The sequence below is a fragment of the Bactrocera tryoni genome, unplaced genomic scaffold (genome assembly GCF_016617805.1).
Source record: "Bactrocera tryoni isolate S06 unplaced genomic scaffold, CSIRO_BtryS06_freeze2 scaffold_244, whole genome shotgun sequence".
NCBI lineage: Eukaryota > Metazoa > Arthropoda > Insecta > Diptera > Tephritidae > Bactrocera > Bactrocera tryoni.
In genome coordinates this window covers 1-9,783 of record NW_024395971.1, presented here as the reverse complement: position 1 = coordinate 9,783, position 9,783 = coordinate 1, and positions in this window count along the sequence as shown.

The following is a 9,783-nucleotide window of genomic DNA, read 5'->3' as shown; positions in this document are numbered from 1 at the left end:
AAGACCTCCACTCCGTTGGAAGGACCAAGTGGAGAGGGACCTGGCTTCGCTTGGAATATCCAATTGGCGCCACGCAGCGAAAAGAAGAAACGACTGGCGCGCTGTTGTTAACTCGGCTATAATCGCGTAAGCGGTGTCTACGCCAATTAAGAAGAAGAAGAAGGTAAAAGTGCCAGCTGATATTTGACAAAAGCAAAAATGCAATAACAGAGTCATAAGACGTTCAAAAAATTGTCAGCACTGTTTGAATGCAAAATCACCGGTTTCTTTTCGGTCAACCTAATACTCGTATGTATGTATGTATCTTTGTGTGTAACTTTTTTAAGTAGTGCTGAAACCTAGAATATTTGAGCGACACTGTAGGAAGGCGATAGTAAGTTTAAGCAGCTCACCAAGAAGAAGCCCTTAAAGGTATGCAACATCTATTTAAAACTAGTGATAGGTGATATTTGAATAGCATACTGAGTTGGGCGTCGACCGTTCATAAGATTCAAGGTTGTACCAGAGAACGTATATTTATAAATATACGATATATATATTATAATAAATATACGATATATATATTATAAATATACGTTCTCTGGTTGTACAGTAGATCATGCAGTAATTTATCTGGGGTCTCGACTGTTTGCTGCTGGACAAGCTTATGTAGCACTTAGTCGTTGTAGATCTTTGGATGTTGCTCGAATTGAAGAACTAGACTGTTCAAAGTTGACAGGTAAAACCCCAGGAAACATTGAAGCTTTAGAAGAAATATTTCGATTAAGAAGTAATAATTCGTAAAGTCGTCAATAGAACTTGGTCGCAAATAATATAACAATTAGTCAATGAAAGGTTACGAGTAGATATTAAATGCTGTCTAATTATCGATTTACTTAACCCATACTACATGTCATAGTTCATATTTTAACAAATTTGGGGTTTCTCACATCGAACTGAAAAATTAAAAATAAATATAGTTAAAAAAACTAAAAACACGCTTTTAAAACATATCAAACTAAAAAGTGAAAAATAATTCCTGCATTATTGTGAGAAAAGCGTAGGGTGCTTGGTGACATATTTTTCATATGTATATCGAGCATTCCACGCTTTTCTCACAATAATGCAGAAATTATTTTTCACTTTTCAGCTTGATATGTTTTAAAAGCGTATTTTTAGTTTTTTAAACTATATTTATTTCAGAAAAACTCAACATGTAATAACCATCCACTAAAATAACACAGAACACTTAATTCCGAGTGGTACATAACAATTTTTTTTGCCAGTTGTCTTTCAAGAAACCAAGGAAACCAACCATCATATATCAAAACGTTGATTTGATAAGTCCTGACTTGGCACCAAATGACTTCTTTTTGTTGGCGTAATTAAAAAATAAACTAAGAGGTCAAGCATTTATAAATTTGGTATAAACTAATCTTCTTATGTCCCAAACATATTGTATTTCTTTTAGAAATTCAATTGGAAAATTGACACATTTATTTTCGTCAAAAACTGCATCGATTGATTTAAATCGCCTGGAAACGATTGCTTTATTGGAGAATTTATTTCTCCAACATCTTCATTATGCCGAATACGTGATTCAATTATGATCCAAGTAATTATTTTTTATGTCTGGAAAAATAATTTCCATTAATTTATTTTTTTATACATATTCTAGGAGTTTAATGCTTTGCATATTTGATTACAGTTCTATTCTACCATCCCAAATATCTAGCAATTGTTCGGCAAATATTTGTGCTGGTAATCACTTTGCAGTTGTCAAATATTCATACATATATGTAGATGCATATACATGCATTATTGTTACTCACTTATAAGAATTACGTAGTTGGAAAAAAATTGAGTTTGATTGTTAATACACACATTTTGTTGTGTTTAATGGCGGGACACAATGGTATGCGTAAGTTTATGACCAATCGAAGAATGCCATAATAAGAAGGCGAGAAATGACCGACAAGGTCTCCCCGAAATCATCAGACTGTGGTCCGAAGAGTTTATCGTTGCGCTTAAATCTTGTATTGTTCCGTGCAATACTTGCAACTTTTTGCGAACTCCTCACATCTAATTATAATTAAAATTTTTCGCAACACTGCAGCTATTTCGTCATCTTACTATAGGGGGATTCTCTTGCTCTTGCAAGATTGCACGACGACACAAAATGCAAAAATCCTATATCGAAATATGCAAGGCCAAGAGAGCACCCATTGCAGAATCTAGTGATACTATATATAAACTGCTGATTTATTAAAAATGACTATTGTGCATGACTATTGCGAATTAGCGCAACTTCTGCATTCATTCTTAACAAAAAACTATAACAAATCTTTATAATTTAAATAGAAAATTTAAAATCTATTTAAAACTTACCTTCCTCAACAATTCAACGGCGAAATAAGTCTTTACGTAAAACGAAAGGTGGCACACGGTTGCAATTATTTTTTTAAGTGTCATTGCACGAAAATAAACATGGGTTTTGGTCTAACATATTTTACAGCCATTGAAAATAACTTTTTGCGTGTGTTTGTTGTTGTGCCGTTGCACCGAAAGGAAAATTCTGTTATTCGTGCACCGTGCAATGGTTTTGTAAGAGCAAGAGAATCCCCCTTACATATATGTCACAAATTGCGGTTGTTTTTTATGAATATCTAATGACAACAATGTAGAATGCTGAATGTGTCATTCGCACACTACTTACTAAATTAGCTTAAAACTTGACAATGCAACTGCTTATACGATTTAGATGCCGACGATTGAAATGCCGACAAATTACCTTACACAATAATTTGTGAGAATTTTGGAAATAGTTTTAACGGTCATTAATAAACAAATAATTAACAAAAAAAAACACCTCTAAATTCAAATATAATCTATCCTATACATTAAGTTGGATGAAACTATCATTAAAATGTGTTCAGTACTTTAGATTTTCAGCGCGGACAAATAAAATTGACAAGTAAGTTTTGAAGCGAAACTTTTTATTTATCGTCCAAAATTGTCTGGTCCATGTATTACTCGTATATGTTACATACTTTTATGTAAATCAACTAACTCTTACCTCATAATCAAAATTCTTTTATTTATTACTGTTTGTCGACGTATTTAAGCAAAATGACAACTGTAGGTAAATTAACAACATACTTGTGTTCTTCTATCTATAATATAAAAATGTATTGCTAAACGCATAACTCCACATTTTTTATCTATGAAAATTTTATAAAGCCTTACTTAAAAATCCGAATATCTCGAGAAGTATTAATGATAGAGATTTTGACCTCGTACCTTTTTTGTAGCAAATAAATTTTCCTTGAAGTTTGTCATGTTAATATTAAGGGCTCAAATTTTCAGGGAGTATTTTTTAAAGTATTTCCAAGAAAATTTCATGATGAGATTGAAAAAAATGAATAGGTCAAATAAAATAAAACACCCTAATATACATATGTAAAAAATATTTGTTTGTTAGTAACGGTAAGGATCGCGAACGGCTGAACCAATTTTGATGCAATTTTTAGAGGTTGATCTGGGAAGGTTTAGGAATACAAAAACCGTATACTTTTCATGAAGAAAAGTCGAAAAATTTGAAATTTCCAAAATGTGACTTTTTTCCAAACAATTTGAATCGTTCACTTTGGGTCGCTTGGTTTCTTTATATCGGCTATTCAAAAGGTAAATTATTGAAAATTATTCAGTGCAGTGAAACTTTATGTGTGTTTCATACAAAGTGATCAATTCCAGATTGAAATTTGTTACGCTGCCTCGAAGAGGTCGAGCTAATACCGATCGGCGCACACTGTGAGATTTAATCAATCTGGCATCTCGAAATTCAAAAAAAAAAAATGTTTTAGTAACTCGCTCATATTGTTTTATAACCACCTGAAAGGTAAGACAAATTTTCAAGTTTTCAAATATTTGATAGACTAGAACTTCCAAGTCCCACGGAGTTCCGTGATGGGAATTCCAGCCGAATCTTTGTTAATGTGCCCAAAACAAATTTAAAAAATAAAATCCTGCCCATTTTTTGCCTTTTTTTAGTATGAGTGAAATATCTCGAGAGGAGCTGTTTTGGATTTGGTTGAGCAAGGTGAAAAGCGAAAAAACAGAAGCGGTCGAAAAGCACGTTATATCAATTTTTGGACCAGATGTTGACGATACCAAAATTAAAGATCGTATAAAAAAGCTTTGCTTCCAATTTAAATCGCGATGGAGCAAATCTCACCGTGATAAAGCAAGATTTATGCACGACAATGCTATTTGGCTAAGTTCAAAAATTTCTGCTGTTGATTTTGCTCTTGATCACGCACCATCAGCTTCAAAACAAATGCCTCAACGCGGAAGGCGAGAAAAAGAGTTTGCTGAAAGTGCTTCGAGTACACAAAAACGGAAATGCAAAGAGTTAATATCAAATGTAGCCTCGGAACAATTAACTATGGCTACCGCAATGTATCTGAGATCCTGTGGAAAAAGACACTCAGCAAACATTGTCAAAGAGTTGTCGGCTTCATCCCCTTCGAGAGGTACAGCTATAAAAAGAGGAAGGGTAAGCATTACTGAAAAGAAAAGTCTTACACCACATCAAGCACTGGCCATGATCGTAGACGAAAATTTATCAACTGAGCAATACCGTGGAATACGATTGCATACGATACCATACAGTCCGAAATTGTATCCATGCTATGACCTCGTTAGGCAATCAAAATTATTGTGATACCCAAGCCTTGTTACTGTTACTGAAACATATGCCGAAATCAATTTGCTGTCCATAATAGACCACACGGTGAAAAGATTAATAGATGCACAATATGATGTTTTTAAGTCGTTCCCTGCCATTCAGGATGAATTAAGCAAAATAATAAAATGGGGATGCGATGGAGCCTCTTTAACTTAACTCTGGAGCTGAAGGAAGGAAACATAATTTCTGGCAAAATCCAGCTGCGTCTTCGACAAGATATTGTAGACTGATCAAATTTATTTTCACGAAAGAGACGCGTGAGGTCATTAAAGCGGAAGTGGAGCATATTCGGCAGCAAATCTCTGTTTTGAAACCAACTAGCTTTGAGCTTCACGGTTATAGTTTCACGGTTAAAGCCAATTTAATTATATGTATGATTGACGGCAAAGTCTGCACCGCTCTTTCAAATTACACGTCATCGCAGGCGTGCAATTTATGTGGTGCAACTCCAAAAACTATGAACGACATGAATGTCTTATCACAGCGCGAAATCGATGAAAATATGCTTGCTGTTGGTCTTTCACCTCTACATGCCTACATAAGGTTTACGGAGTGCTTGTTGCACATTTCTTACCGATTGGAAATAGAAACATGGTACGTATCAGGCGATGAAAATAAGGAGAGCGTTGCAAGAAGGAAGAAAAAAATACAAGACAGGTTTAGGAACGAAATGGGTCTTCTTGTGGATATGCCGAAACAGAAAACAGGAAACGCAAATGATGGCAATACGGCCAGAAGATTTTTCAAAGAAGCAGAAAAGATATCGGATATTACAGGCAGAAATGTCGATCTGATCAAGCGGTTTCGAGTAATACTTATTTGCATAAACAGCGGCTATTTTATCAATATAGATGCGTTCCAAAATTTTACGTCAGAAACAAGAGAGCTTTATTTGAGTTTATATCCTTAGTACTATATGCCAGTAACTCTCCACAAAATATTGTTTCTTGGAGGAGCTATCATTTCTTCATGCATTCTTCCCATAGGAAACTTTTCTGAAGAAGCGCAAGAAGCACGCAATAAAGAGTCGAGACAGTATCGCGAACTGTTCACAAGAAAAACGTCCCGAGTTGACACCAACATAGATTTATTGCAAAGGTTGCTTATCACGTTAGACCCTTTGATAGCAAGTTACCATTTGCACCCAAAAACCAAGCATTCTACTTTACCTTCTGAGGTCATTGCACTTCTGTCTGACACCCAACTAAATGATGAATTTAATGATTTAGCATAAAAAACTTTGCTTGCAGCTCTCTGGAATTTTTATTTTTGTTCGAAACTTGAAGAATTTTATAGAAATGGTTGTATGTGGGTGCTTATATCAATATATTGACAAGTTTTAGTTAGAAGAGAAAAAAAGAAGAAATTTTGAATATAAATGTGTAAAAAAAATTGTCCCCAACTAGTGTTTTTGAGGATAGTTCGGAACTAGTCCCCTTTGACACTAGTTGGAACTAATTGTCTTTCACCATATTGAAGCTTATAATCTCCTTAACGATCGTGCCAAATTTCAAGTTCATATCTCTACAACTTCATTAAAAATTAATTTTGAGATGCTAGATTGACTAAATCTCAAAGCACATGAACGAGCACTCGCAGGATGCGAGTAAGTACCTGTACGTGCAGAATTATGGACAGGCGGATTTTTTTGTAACATTCACTTGCAATGCAAAATAGCCATTGATTATGGAATTATTGGATCGCGACCAATCAGTAAGATCGTCACAATGTCACGGCACGGATCTTCAAACAACAGTTACGATGTTTGATGGACTTTATCTTGAAGCATCACATGTATACATGATGAAGTTAGATGCTGGATGTACTCTGTTGAGGAGCAAAAAAGAGGTTTGCCGTACGCACACATTATTCTTTGGATGGTGGTTACACCCGATAAAATTGATGAAATCATTGCGGAAATTCATAATCATAATCATATTAAGAGATAGATCCAGAATTATATGAAGTTGTGAAGACCAATATGGTTCATGGACCTCGCGAACACCGTAGTCCCACTTTGGTTGTGTGTCTGAAAATAAATGAACGAAACACTATCCATCTGCTTTTCTTTCGGAAATGATGGATATCCATTGTATCGACCTCGCTCACCAGACGACAATGGCAGAACATTTAGCTTTCGCCATTATTGTCTTATTCACATTCAAAACTCATATCAATGTTAAGTATTGCAGTTTGATGAAATCGATGAAATACGTTTGCAAGTACGTCAACAAAGAAAGCAACATGGTGGTTATTGGCCTTGAACGAGATGAGATCAGCAAGTTTCCAATCAGTCGATACGTGAATTGCAATGAACTCTTTTGTAAGATATTTACTTTTGAAATTCATGAATGTTTTCCGACTTTTGTGCAGCTCGAAGTTAATTTGGAGAAGGCCAAAGAGTGTATTTCAACCCAGAGAATACAGTACATCCAACGGAAACACTTTCAACAACAAAATTGACATTGACGAGTTGTTTTCTCAACTTGCGTCAGTAATCCGTTTGCGAGAACACTGCTTTATTTGGAAATGCCTTGATATTTTACATGGAATGCATCTTCGACGAAATAGTTACGCAGAAAACAAGGCCAAGCATTAGGTGGATATGCAGGTGTGTTCTCAACTAATGTATTAGGACGCATTGACACAATCCACCCGAAAATGACGATTGCTTCTACCTTTGGTTGCTATTCATTAAATTACGCGGTTCAATTTTTTTTAGTCATTTCTTACTATGAATGGTACGGTAACTTTTTGAGAAGCATGCCAGCAATTACTATTGCTGGAACATGACAATCACTGGGATCAAACGACGGACGATTGCGATTGCGATGCCACTTCGCATGTCATTGAAGTTCGTATACTTTTCGCGATGATCATTTCGACATATTAGCCTTCAAATCCGCGTCAATTATGGGATACGAACAAAAATGACATTGCCGAAGACAATTTACATCGTATTCGATAAGAATTGGAAATGGGTAAATTCAGATCGCTTTGACAATGAAGATGAAGCCGTTAATTATTCAGTGGAATTTCTAAATTCTTTGGAAAGGCTTGGTATGCTGCCGCATCATTTGCGTCTCAAAGTTGAATCTGTCATTATTACGTTTCGCAATCTTCATGCGTCGAATTTGTGTAATGGAACCTGACTGATTGTGACACACCTATCGAATACAAGAGAGCCGAATGCTTGATTCTACGAATTCCTTTCAGTTCCAACGATTTGCCATTTCAGTTCAAATCTATTCAGTTTCCAAGGAATATTGCATTCGAGATGACAATCAACAGGGCACAAGGATAGTCGCTAGAAGCGTGTGGCTTAATCTGAAAATGTCATGTTTTTCCCATGGCGTGTTTACAAGTTGGAAAACCATCTTCTCTGTGCATTTACGCACGAGAACAGAAACCAAAAAATTTTGTTTATAAAGCTGTGTTACATTGAAAAAAATTTAGAAAAATCGCAGATAAATAATTTTCAACACATTATACATATGTATTTTCAACTTTAAAATCACATAATTTTACGCAAACAACGCCTGCGGGGTCAGCTAGTAAGTAGTTAGTAAAACAACAATTAAGCAAAGAAGCACCTTGTTTACGTTCGCGTATTCCTTTAATTTATGCTTTTATTTTTGTAAGCTGCCGTTTGTTTCAATTTATTTGATTGATTATCCGTTTACGTTTATGAATAGAAATGCTTTGCAATTCTTTGCAATTAATATTATTTTTATTGCGAGCATATTTTTAAAGTATTAACGAAATGAAATACTTATTTGAGGGATGCGTGCTTATTCCAATTTACTTACTAGTACATATGTTTGTTATGTTTAAACCCAAAGTAACTGAAAAGTTTCCTCGGCCTCTTATCATACTACAAAGATTTATCAAGGACTTTGCAAAAGGAGCTAAGCCACACCACACTAACCTGACTTGAGACGGCAAGTCAGTCAAAAAAGGTATATACATGTGGAAAATGTACCACGGACTCGAAGCGGACATATGTACACCCGCGGCCAAGCGTAACTTACCATTAAGAAATTTCTAGCGAAAACGTGTTCTATCACTCATTGTAACGGTACTTGTTGCGGTAATGGAATTTTTCCGTTAAGTTTTAACGAAGTGATCTCTGACTTACACATACATATATAAAATATTAAAAAAAAATAAGTTCTGTCAAAAAAGTAAAAGTAAACCAGAACTAAAAAAAATGTTAGAAAGTGTTCGGGAGGAGGAAATTTCAAGCAGTGTTTTGGAGAAACTTGTTGGGTCAATGCCTGATCGTATCGAAGCTGTAATATCCGCTAGAGGTGGACCGATTAGACCATATTAGATTTCCCGTTATTCTTTTTAAATATGTTGTAATTCCATTTTCAATTGAAACAAAAAATGTTGTTAAGTTATTACAAAATTAGTAATAATGAAATCAAAGACTTGTTTGCAAATAAAAAAAAGTTGTCTCAATTTAATTTTACAAATGGGCCAGATTAAAGTCAACAGTTAACCAAATATATTCGAGCCATCGATATATTCCCCGTATTCTATTAAATCCATACAAAAAGTTACCCAAAAAACGAAAAAATTTAAAATAGTGAAAAAATATCAAGTGGTAAGTTACGCTTGGCCGCGGGTGTACTTACAGACCTTAAAATACAACCCTGTGACAATGACATGACAACATTGATAAAACGAAAAACGAAGAACTAAAACGAAAGACAATTGACCGTGAACTCTCACACGAAACAGATCAATCTCTTATCTTAAGCTACGCGCAATTCACTTATTACTCTAAATTAAAAATGAATAAACTTTGTTAATTTGAATATGAAATGCAGTGCAGTTTTATTTTAAAACGAAAGAATAGTGTGTTGAAGGAAAGATACACTACAAATGGTGTCAGATAGTGCGATAAAAAGACCACTACGTTGAATTAGTGCCGGGGAAAAACCGATTGATCACCAAATCAATGGCAATGCGCTAAAATCGTAATAAACGTTCTTTAAAACGAAAAACCGCGAAAAAACAATTCAAACTGTGGCAAAAATTGTGAAATATGT